At 36.8% G+C, this 9,957-nt stretch overlaps 1 pseudogene; it reads left to right on the forward strand.

The window, feature by feature from the left end:
* Positions 1-1,974: 1,974 nt before the first annotated feature.
* Positions 1,975-2,838, forward strand: LOC105743792 (annotated as a pseudogene).
* Positions 2,839-9,957: the final 7,119 nt, after the last annotated feature.

Raw genomic sequence — 9,957 nt, forward strand, 5'->3', positions numbered from 1 at the left:
TGGTGAATACCAATAAAAGGCAGCTCCCTGTGTATATTTAGGTTTATTCTCCTCTTTTACTATAAATCTAGAAGAAAATGAGTATTTTTTTCCAACTCAGTTTTCTAAGTGACTTAGACATCCTTGAGGGTTTCTTATTTTCTTTCTATTTTCTCGAGTCTTCTAAGGATTGACATGTTAAGAATTACAGTGATTTTTTCCAGATGTTGAAGTTTTGATTGCAAGTAGAATAGGAGCAGCTAAGTTGTGGTGAGGCTGGCATTGTCTAGTGGAAAATATTCAGACACAACCACAAAGACTTGCCAAGTCTCTTGCAATGTTTTATTTGTATTGATATGTCTTTGGCTCAATCAGCTCTGGTTGAGGTTTTCAGGATGATTAGAATGACCATGCAAGAGAACTCTGGGTGTATTTGTCCCATCTCAGTGTGATCCTTGAGTATTAAGTAGATTAATGACAGAATCATTGATGCATTTACATAAGGGACAGAACAAAATGTATACACCATCAATGAATATGTTAAGTATCTTAAAAAAAACTGGCTAATTTGAAAAGTAAACAAGAGGGGCCCAGGAAATAGCTCAATAGAAAAGTACTTGCCTGGCAAACACAAGGTCCTGAGTTTGATCTCTGGTATCACCAGGAAAAAAAGAAAGTAAACAAGAAATTGGAAGGGAATTCCTAGTGTTTAAATGGATAGTTGGTTCTAAAATACCACCAGATAATTTTAGAAAATCATGAATTCACTATTAAATCATATTAATTTTCACCTTTTGCTTTAAAACAATATTCAAGTCTTGTTAATTTTTGTATGATTTGCAGATATGTTACTTTTTCATCACAAGAATACTTTTTCAGCCTGCCTTTCCATCACATTTGGACTTTGAAGCTGAAATGATCTTTCTTTCTTTCTTTCTTTCTTTCATTCTTTCTTTCTTTCTTTCTTTCTTTCTTTCTTTCTTCTGCCTTCTTTCCTTCTTTCTTTCTTTATATTTAGGACAGAGTTTATAGGGTATACAGGGTATACAAGGTCTCAACTGCATAGATTGGACTCGTAGTGATCCCCCTGTTTATCGCCTCCCAAGTACTGGGATTACAGGTGCACGCCACCATGCCCAGTCTCAGTTGTTCCAGTGCACCCTGGGGACTGGGCTGGCACGGTAGGCCTGGGAATCGAACTCCCAGCCCCTGCATCTGCTAAGCAGATGCTTTAATTTGCTGAGCTATTTGGCTGGCCTGATTTTTCATTCCTATCATTGATGTGTGCTTCTTTTTCTCTGTATCTGTGCCAACACTTGCTACTTTTTTCATTTTGATAATAGCCATTCTATCTGGAGGAAGGTAATAATCTCCTTGTGTCTTCAATTTGAATTTCATCAACACTTAGTGATATTCAACACTTATTTGCATAACTTTGGCTATTTATATATCTTTTTTGATATTTTTACTGAGGTCTATTGTCCCTTTTTAAATTGGGTTATTGGTTTCTTTTGTGATTAAGTTTATATATTCTGAATATTATCCCTTTATCAGAAATATAGTTTGCAAATATTTTCTCCCTTTCTGTAGGTTATGTCTTTCCTTTGCTCTATAAAAACTTTTAGCTTGCTATGCCCCCATTTGTCTGTTTTTATTTTTATTGCCTGTGCTTTTGAGGAAATATCCAAAATATTCTGCTCATTGCAATATCATGAAATGCTTCTTTTAAATTTTCTTTTAATATTTTATAGTTTCAGTTTCACAGTTAAGTCTTTAATCTATTTTTGTGTTGATTTTTGTATATGGCATGAGGTAGGGTTTAGGTTCATTCTTCTGCATGTGAATATCCTACTTTCCCAGAACCCCAGGTATTTACTCCAATTTCCACTTTGTTTTTAGAACCTTTGTCGAAGATCAATTACCTGTACATGTGTGGATTTATTTTTGGGCTTAAGCCATCAAGGTGAAATCATCTTTAGCTTTCTCATCTTGTAAATGGAGGGCGACAAAACTGAGAAGCCAGACACTAAAGAGAAGAAACCTGAAGCCAAGAAGGCTTCTTCCAGTAGTACTGGTAAAAAGGGTAAAGTGAAAGCAAAAAATCCAACCAGGGGCAGCCCCACTGCAGCCGAAATCCCATCCTGGTTAGAGGAATTGGTAGATACTCCTGATCTGCTATGTATTCCAGAAAGGCTTTGTACAAGAGAAAGTACACAGCTGCTAAATCAAAGGTTGAGAAGAAAAAGAAGGAGAAAGTTCTTGCTATGATCACAAAACCAGTTGGTGGGGACAAGAATGGAGGTGCCTGGGTGGTTAAGCTTCTAAAAACTCCTAGATACTGCCCTACTGAAGATGCACCCTGAAATCTCTTGAGCCATGACAAGAAACCCTTCAGTCAGCATGTGAAGAAACTTCGAGGTAGCATCACTCCTGGCACCATCTTGATCATCCTCACCAGGTGTCACAGAGGCAAGAGAGTGGTCTTCCTGAAACAGTTGGCCAGTGGCTTGCTACTTGGGACTGGGCCTCTTAGCCTTAATCGTGTTCCTCTACGAAGAACACACCATAAATTTGTCATTGCCACCTCTACAAAAATCGACATCAGCAAAGTGAAAATCCACAAACACCTCACTGACGCTTACTTCAAGAAGAGGAAGCTGTGGAAACCCAGACACCAGGAGGGTGAGATCTTCAACGCCGAGAAAGAGAAATACCAGATTTCAGAGCAGCACAAGGTGGATCAGAAAGCTGTGGACTCACAGATTTTAGCAAAAATCAAAGCTGTTCCTCAGCTGGGGCTACCTGTGATTTAATTTTGCTCTGACAAATGGAATTTATCCTCATAAATTAGTGTTCTAAATTTCTTACTAAGTACCTAATTAAATAATTGATACATTTTAAAAAATAAATAAAAGCATCCTTAGTTTTTGGTATTAAGAAGTAACTCTGTGTAACAAGATACAAATTATGTGTGTGTGTGTGTGTGTGTGTGTGTGTGTGTGTGTGTGTGTGTTTTAATAGTTGTTGGTAAACCCCAGACAACTTTCTGAAATTTCTAGGAATTCTGGATTCCAGAAGAAAGGGTGATTTGGAACCTAATGCTATAAATTTAATTTTATTAATGAAAATGTTCCAGTTGAAGCTGTACAACAGATGGAAGTATGACTCAAACAGGTCTAGGCCTGAGTCCTGGCTCTATCATGTGGTAACCCTAATCTGGACAGATTATTTGGTTTATGGAGTCTCAGTTTCCTTGTCTGTAAAGTGCTGAAGCAAATTCATGGCTTTCAGAATTGTTATGAAAAATTAATGAGAATAAAATTAGGCCAGAGTAATCCTCTCAAAAATTAGAAAATATTTATAAATATAGCAGGAAAGTTGCAATTACATAGATTAAATTTACAGTGTAGAGCATACCAGTAACATAAGGCAAAAGATTAACTCTATGCACTCTAAAACATGGATTGCCGTGATTGTAAATAATATTTAATAGATATCATTTATTGAGTTCCTACTCTGTAGTAGGTATTATACAACCATAATGTCACTTAATCTTCAAAACTACCATAAAGGATGGGTTATTTGATCCCAAACAATGAACTTTTCTGAAACTGAAAACATTTTAAAGTAATCACTTTTGTTTGCAATCCTCAGTCATGAATTTTTTTAATAAAAATAAGTTAAATTAATTCAATAGTCTCCAAGTATTTCAGGTATAATGGTTTTAGTAAAAAAATAGGAAAAATATGATTGTGCATAGACTCCCAATATCCTGTTTATTTTTAAAAGCAAGGGTATCTTTCGATAAGAGAGGCCTTGGGGCCTGCCTATTATCTGTCCTAGTTCTGTCAGTGGGGAACTGGATGGTGTCAGTGATGTCAAGTTGTACAAAGAAGCCAGAAAGGCTTTCTTCTGCTCATTACCAAGCACAGTTGCTTGAAATATGGACCTATTATGCTAGGTACTTAATAATCCTTGAGTAAAATATGTTGAATAAGTATACTGGCTTTACTATGGAAAACTATACCTTTAAATATACTTAAAATAATTTTCTCATAGATAAATTTACAGCCTTCAAGAACTTGCAATGTAAGTAGCTTTTGAACCATTCTTAATCTTCCAAATTTGGTTTTGTCATTGTTTTAACTTTTAATACATTTTTAAATGTGAGAAATTACAATCATAAGGAAATCACATTTCTAAATGTTACATATGATTAAATGAAACTGGCAATGTCATCAGTAGCCAAAAGAAGGATAAAATTTATAGCATTCCAACAAGCTCAAACCTGGAGTGTAATTTTATTTTGTTTCATGTTTATGTTTTCTAGTCTGTAGCCAGAGAAAAATAATAAAGGAAATAAAAAAGACTAACATAATGCAGTATTCATCGCATTCCAAACTCTGCGAGTTTCTTTGGTTATATTATAATTCTTAATCTTTACAATAGCCTGGTTGGGTAAGCACTGCTGTCCTGCATGTTTTACAAATGAAGACACTGAGACATGAAAGTTGAAAGAGTTCCTCAAGAGCACATAACCAATGAGTGGCAGAAACAGGACCCGAGTCTTGCCTTTCCGACGGCATGTGCCACAGCTCTGCTGTGTGGTGTGAGTTCAGCCTGGGGCTGCTGGGCAGGGTGTCTGCAGGACTTGATCCTTGTCAAGTGCAGAGATGGGTCCTTGGCCAATATATTAAATCCAGCTAGCAAAATAGCAATTATTTCTCTCTAAAGTATCTAAAATTATATGTTCTGACAAAAGAAATACTCTATCTCAAGAGAATCAGATGGTGGAATGTCCATGTTAAAAAGAAAGAAATGGATGTGTTCAAACCAAAGAATGCAAACCAAATCAAAGCAAATTCAACTGAAAATATAAGTGAATTTTAATGAAAAACTATACTAGCAGCCTAGTAGAATATTGAGGATCCTCACAGATCGTGAACTTTGTGTCTTGATTTAACATTGTTGCTCAGTCCTAGGAGTTTTTAAATAACAGATTTGTTCAGTTATGTACTCCTTCTGTGGCTATATCTAACAATGAAGCAGACAGAAAAAAATGTACAGCCTATCTTACTCATAAATTAGTGCAAAATTCTTGCTCCATCTTCCTTATTCTAAAGGTATCTCTGTGCAATCAAGGACATATAAATGAGATTTTCATTATTCCAAAGAAAATCTTAAAATCAAAAGCACTACACAATAACTCTGACATAGGACCTCGCCATCCACATTTAGAAAGCCTCCTTTCATTTTACATTATCCTTTATGCTGAGATACATTTTTAAATTAAAATCTAGAGTCACACAAAGAGAGAATTGTATTTGTTGGAGATATGAATATTAGTACAATATCAACAAACCCAAGTGTAGCAGTACCTCCTTATCCACAGGGGACACATTATAAGAGCCCCAGTAGAATCCTGAAGCAAGGAATACTTAACCCTCTATTCAGTAATCCATATCTGTGGGGATTGCTTCTAGGCTCCCTGTGAATATCAAAATCTATGGATGCTCAATCTCTCATACAAATTTGTACAGAATTTTCATATAAGCTATTCAAAGCCTTTCATGTATATTAAATCATCTTGAGATTACTTTTAATGTCTAATAAAATGTAAATAATTATTGCACTGCATTGTTTGGGGAATAATGGATAGAGAAAGTTTATGTATGTAATTTAAAAAATGTGTCTAATTTTTAGTAGTTTGAGTCTGCGGATATGGAAATCATGGCTGTAAAAGGCCAAGTTCGCAGGTCCTAGAACTGATCTGAGAACACAGATGGCTACTGAACGACCAACAGTTATGAAGCACATACGGTATGGATGCGCTGGACTGAGGGTAAATCCCTAGATGGACTTGGAAGAGATTTATTCACACTATTCAGAACCACACACAATTTAAAATTTAGGAATTTTTTAGTTCTAGAATTTTCTACATAATATTTTTGGATTGTGAGTACTATAGGTAACTGAAAGCTTGGAAAGTGAAATGGTGGATAAGATAATCAAAGTCTACATTATTAAGAATTGGGTGAGAATCCCTTCAGCAAAGTGCTACTGCATGGAACTCACCTGGAGCACCCAGCTGAAAGCACACTGGGCCTGAGGATACTTGAATGACCGAACTAAAATTAATTGCTGGATAATAGAAACACTACAGTGGAAGAATCATTAGTTTCTTTCTTGTATCATGAGGCTCAAGAAAACCCAGTAGAAGATACTGGGGCATTCAAATGCTGTTCATGAAACTCTGACTTTTCGTCGTTCTGTACCAAGGCTCTCAATGGCATTTAAGATGTTAAAACATTTGCAAAACTCTCAGAGTATTTAGTCAGATACTTACTTCAAAGCCTGAACAAGCATGTGGCATAAATTACATGTGTTGACCACGGCTAGTGAGCCTTGGTCCACTGATTGAATGAGTGGAGCTGTGTTGAGCAGGAAACATACAATCTCTACATTCAGTACACTGTGGATGCCCAGGAGAGTTGCCTATGATCAGAAGAGCCTTGGATGGTGTGTTCTTCTGCCTACAATTTTTTCTTGTGGAGTAAAGCAGTTCACAAAGCAGTTTTTAAGCTCAGCATGGTGGCACATACCTATAACCCTAGGTATTCAGGAGAATGAGAAGGAATGTAAGTATAGAAAACGTAGTGAGACGAAGTCTCAAAAAGTGTTCAATATGGTATGGAACTTTATATTCTGTAGTCCATTAATACCTGTGTGCTCTCACACACTTAGGCCCAGTGTGCTTTCATCTGGGTGTTCCAGGTGAGTTCCACACAGTAGCACTTTGCTGAAGGAGTGAGGGTTAGTTCTAGGTCACCTGTAAATACCAGAATCTGTGGATGCACAAATTTCTCATATAAAATGGTGCTGTAGGGCTCATGAGATAGCTCAGCAGACTAAGTACCTGCTTAGGCAAGCGCAGGGACTGGGGTTCCATCTCTGGCACCACATGCCGCGCCGGCCTTGCCCTTAGGGGTGCTGAGCTGGCCACTGAGACTGGGTGTTGGTGGTGCATGCCTGTGCCTGATTCTTTTTTCCTGATTGCTGTGGATTCAGCTGAAGCTAATGATTTCACTGAGCCACTGATTGTTGTTCAGTGGCCATTATCAGCTTGTTGTTTTCATGCTGGGTAATTATCTTGGGTTTCATTTCAAGAGTCATTGTCTTCCTACTTTTCACCAGAAGCTGGAGACATAGAAACAATATATGTTTTATAGACTCCATGAGATATCCAGATTCAAAGTGCCACATCCTTGCTCTTGTGGATTGTTGGTGATCCACCTTGTGATTGTGAGGCTAACTGGGACCTTTGTGATTGTCCCTGCACAGCATCATACGGGAGGACGGTGTCATATACTGCTGGAGGAAAATGTCAAAATTCAAACTTATGGCTTCTACTGAATGCACGTAGCTTTAATTAGGTCAGAAAATTGAACAGTGTAATTTGAACCATCATAAGTGGAGGACTCTGCATTCAATGAGCTCAATCCAATTGTCTTATTTTGTATCTTTGTACATTTAGTTTTGAAATAATGTGATTGGAATAAATGATCTTATAGGTTTCCTGTATTACTAAAGAAGTAGTAGCCCAAGTAGAACAGCCAGAAGAATGTACAATATTTTAAAAACTATTCTGTCAAAAATGGCACCTATGTTTATTTGGCTATCTGATCCTCAGATGGAGCTAAATGGATTTATTGACTTTCCAAAATAAGCACAAAGTGAAAAACAAAATCAGCCTGAGGCTTAGCAAAAGCATGAAACTTCCAGCCTAATAGGTAATTGTTTTGGAAATTTATGTTTCTACAATGGGGGGGGGGTTAGTGTAAAATGCAAAGCCATCTCAACCATAGCTAATGAAAGACAGTCGGTGAATGAGCTGATTTTGGCAAGACAAGATGAATTGCAACACTTGAGATGGCTAGTGTAGCACTCAGACATCCAGAGACGTGGACACATCTTCGTTTTGTGGGCATTTAGCTTTTGCCAGACAACCGCTTGCCAGATAGTAGTATCCAGAAGGCTATTGTCTGAGGCAAGCAGACAATTTGCCTTTTAAGGTAACAGTGTTCTCAGGAAACCCAGTAAAAGTCAACCAACCACCAAACACAAAATATTTTTGTTCAAAAGATGTTTATTAGGCATTATTTATTTTTTCTTTAAGGGTTGGCTTACTTAATTAAGCTTAATCACTTATTTTTTTTTAAAAAAATAATTTAACTAATTTTACTAAAGTAGGAAAGTAGCGCTGGTAGGAGGAAGCAGAAGCAATAGGCTGAGAGGAGAAAAAATAGTGAAAAATATTTCTGAAGGGCAATTTGTTAATACTGTCAATGTTCTTTTTGTATGTACATGTTTTGTTTCTGTCATTTGTTTTAGAGAATTACTTAATCTTTTTATTTATTTATTTTTATTTGGCACAGGGTCTTGCTATGCAACTTGGACTTATAGGGAACCTCCTGCCTCAGCCTCCCCAGCGCTGGGATTATGGGTGTGCATCACCATACCTGGTTTTAGCCATCATAGTGCACCAAGAGTTCTGGGGCTGGCACAGCATACAGTGCAGGGGATTGAACTTGGATTCTCAGCATTTAGTTCACTGAGCTACATCCCTAGCCCAGTTTTTGTATTTTTAGATGAAACAGTTTTATTAAAAAGCTACATTTATACAGGAAAATAAGTTGCAATGTGATACTGAAATTGTATCTATACGTGAAAATTCTATACATTTAGGTTCTGGAAATTCTTTCCTTGACAAAGAAATATAATATTTTAATTTGTTGCTAAATTGGAAAGAATTAGCCCAAAGAAAGTGCACGCGGTACATATTTTAAATTAAAATCAAAGGTGAAGGTGTAGGTCACTAGTAGAATGCATGTTTGGTAAGCACAAGGACTTAGCATTGCAAATGAAATAAATTGAAAACAAACTGAATATACGCTCCACAGAGGCACTGGATAACTTCAAACTACAGCAGGAAAAACTAATTAACATTGCAAATGACTGAAATTGCTCTTCTCTGTAATGTATAATAAACTCCATGATGGAATTTGAAGCAGGAGTTGGGGAAGCAGAACTTTCTGAGCTAACTTAAAGGTGGAATATATGTGTGGCTATTGGGCACAGAGACAGATTTGGAGTGGCCCAAATTTACATGATGCTTGAGCATTTTATTTTGTATCAGATCATGGGTTAAATTGAGAAAACTTTTGTAGATGAAACATTAAACCAGTATTTAACTTTCTTACATTGTAGGAGTTTTGTATCTTGAGAATTATGTCATTAATGCTATTTATTATATCCTATTTTGAGTTATGTATTTGATGCTGCTGGCTGTCAATTTGCCAGTCAATTTTGTCTGGGTATCTTTTCCTTCTTTAATGACACATCCTTAGAGCCACACCTGTCACAAACTGTGTATCTGGTACTGTGTAGGCCTATGTGATGCTGGGTTTTGCGTGAAAACTACCTTGAGTACAAAGATATGCTGTCCCAGTAGAGTTTGACATTCAGAACCATCATGGGACTTTGCCTTGCTCTTACTTTTCTGCTGCTACTCTCTGTGCAGCTTGTGAAAAGGTATGGCAACATCAGCCTGAATGGAGGCAGCCAGATAGCCTAATAGCAACTGGCCAGCCAGGGAGAAGTAAAGCAAATTTTGCTTTACAAACATTGTTAGGTAGCTTCAACTTGTATTGAGACAACCACTTTTATCTTTTCATAATATATTGAAAGTTCTGCTAATTTAATGCATTTATATGGTTGATATTAAAGACAACAGTGACCAAAAGGAAATAGATTTTTCTAAACTAAATATGAGTGGCCAAAGCCTGGGAACATGGACTCAGGTTACCTGAAGGGCATAGCTGAAGTGAAAGAGATTGCATAACTTTTTAAGCAAAAGACCAAATAAGTCATAAATAGATATAGTCAACAAATACTTTGGTGGGGGTGTTAGATAAATGG

This window comes from Octodon degus, unplaced genomic scaffold, assembly GCF_000260255.1.
Source record: "Octodon degus isolate 3935 unplaced genomic scaffold, OctDeg1.0 scaffold00167, whole genome shotgun sequence".
Classification (NCBI taxonomy): Eukaryota; Metazoa; Chordata; class Mammalia; order Rodentia; family Octodontidae; genus Octodon; species Octodon degus.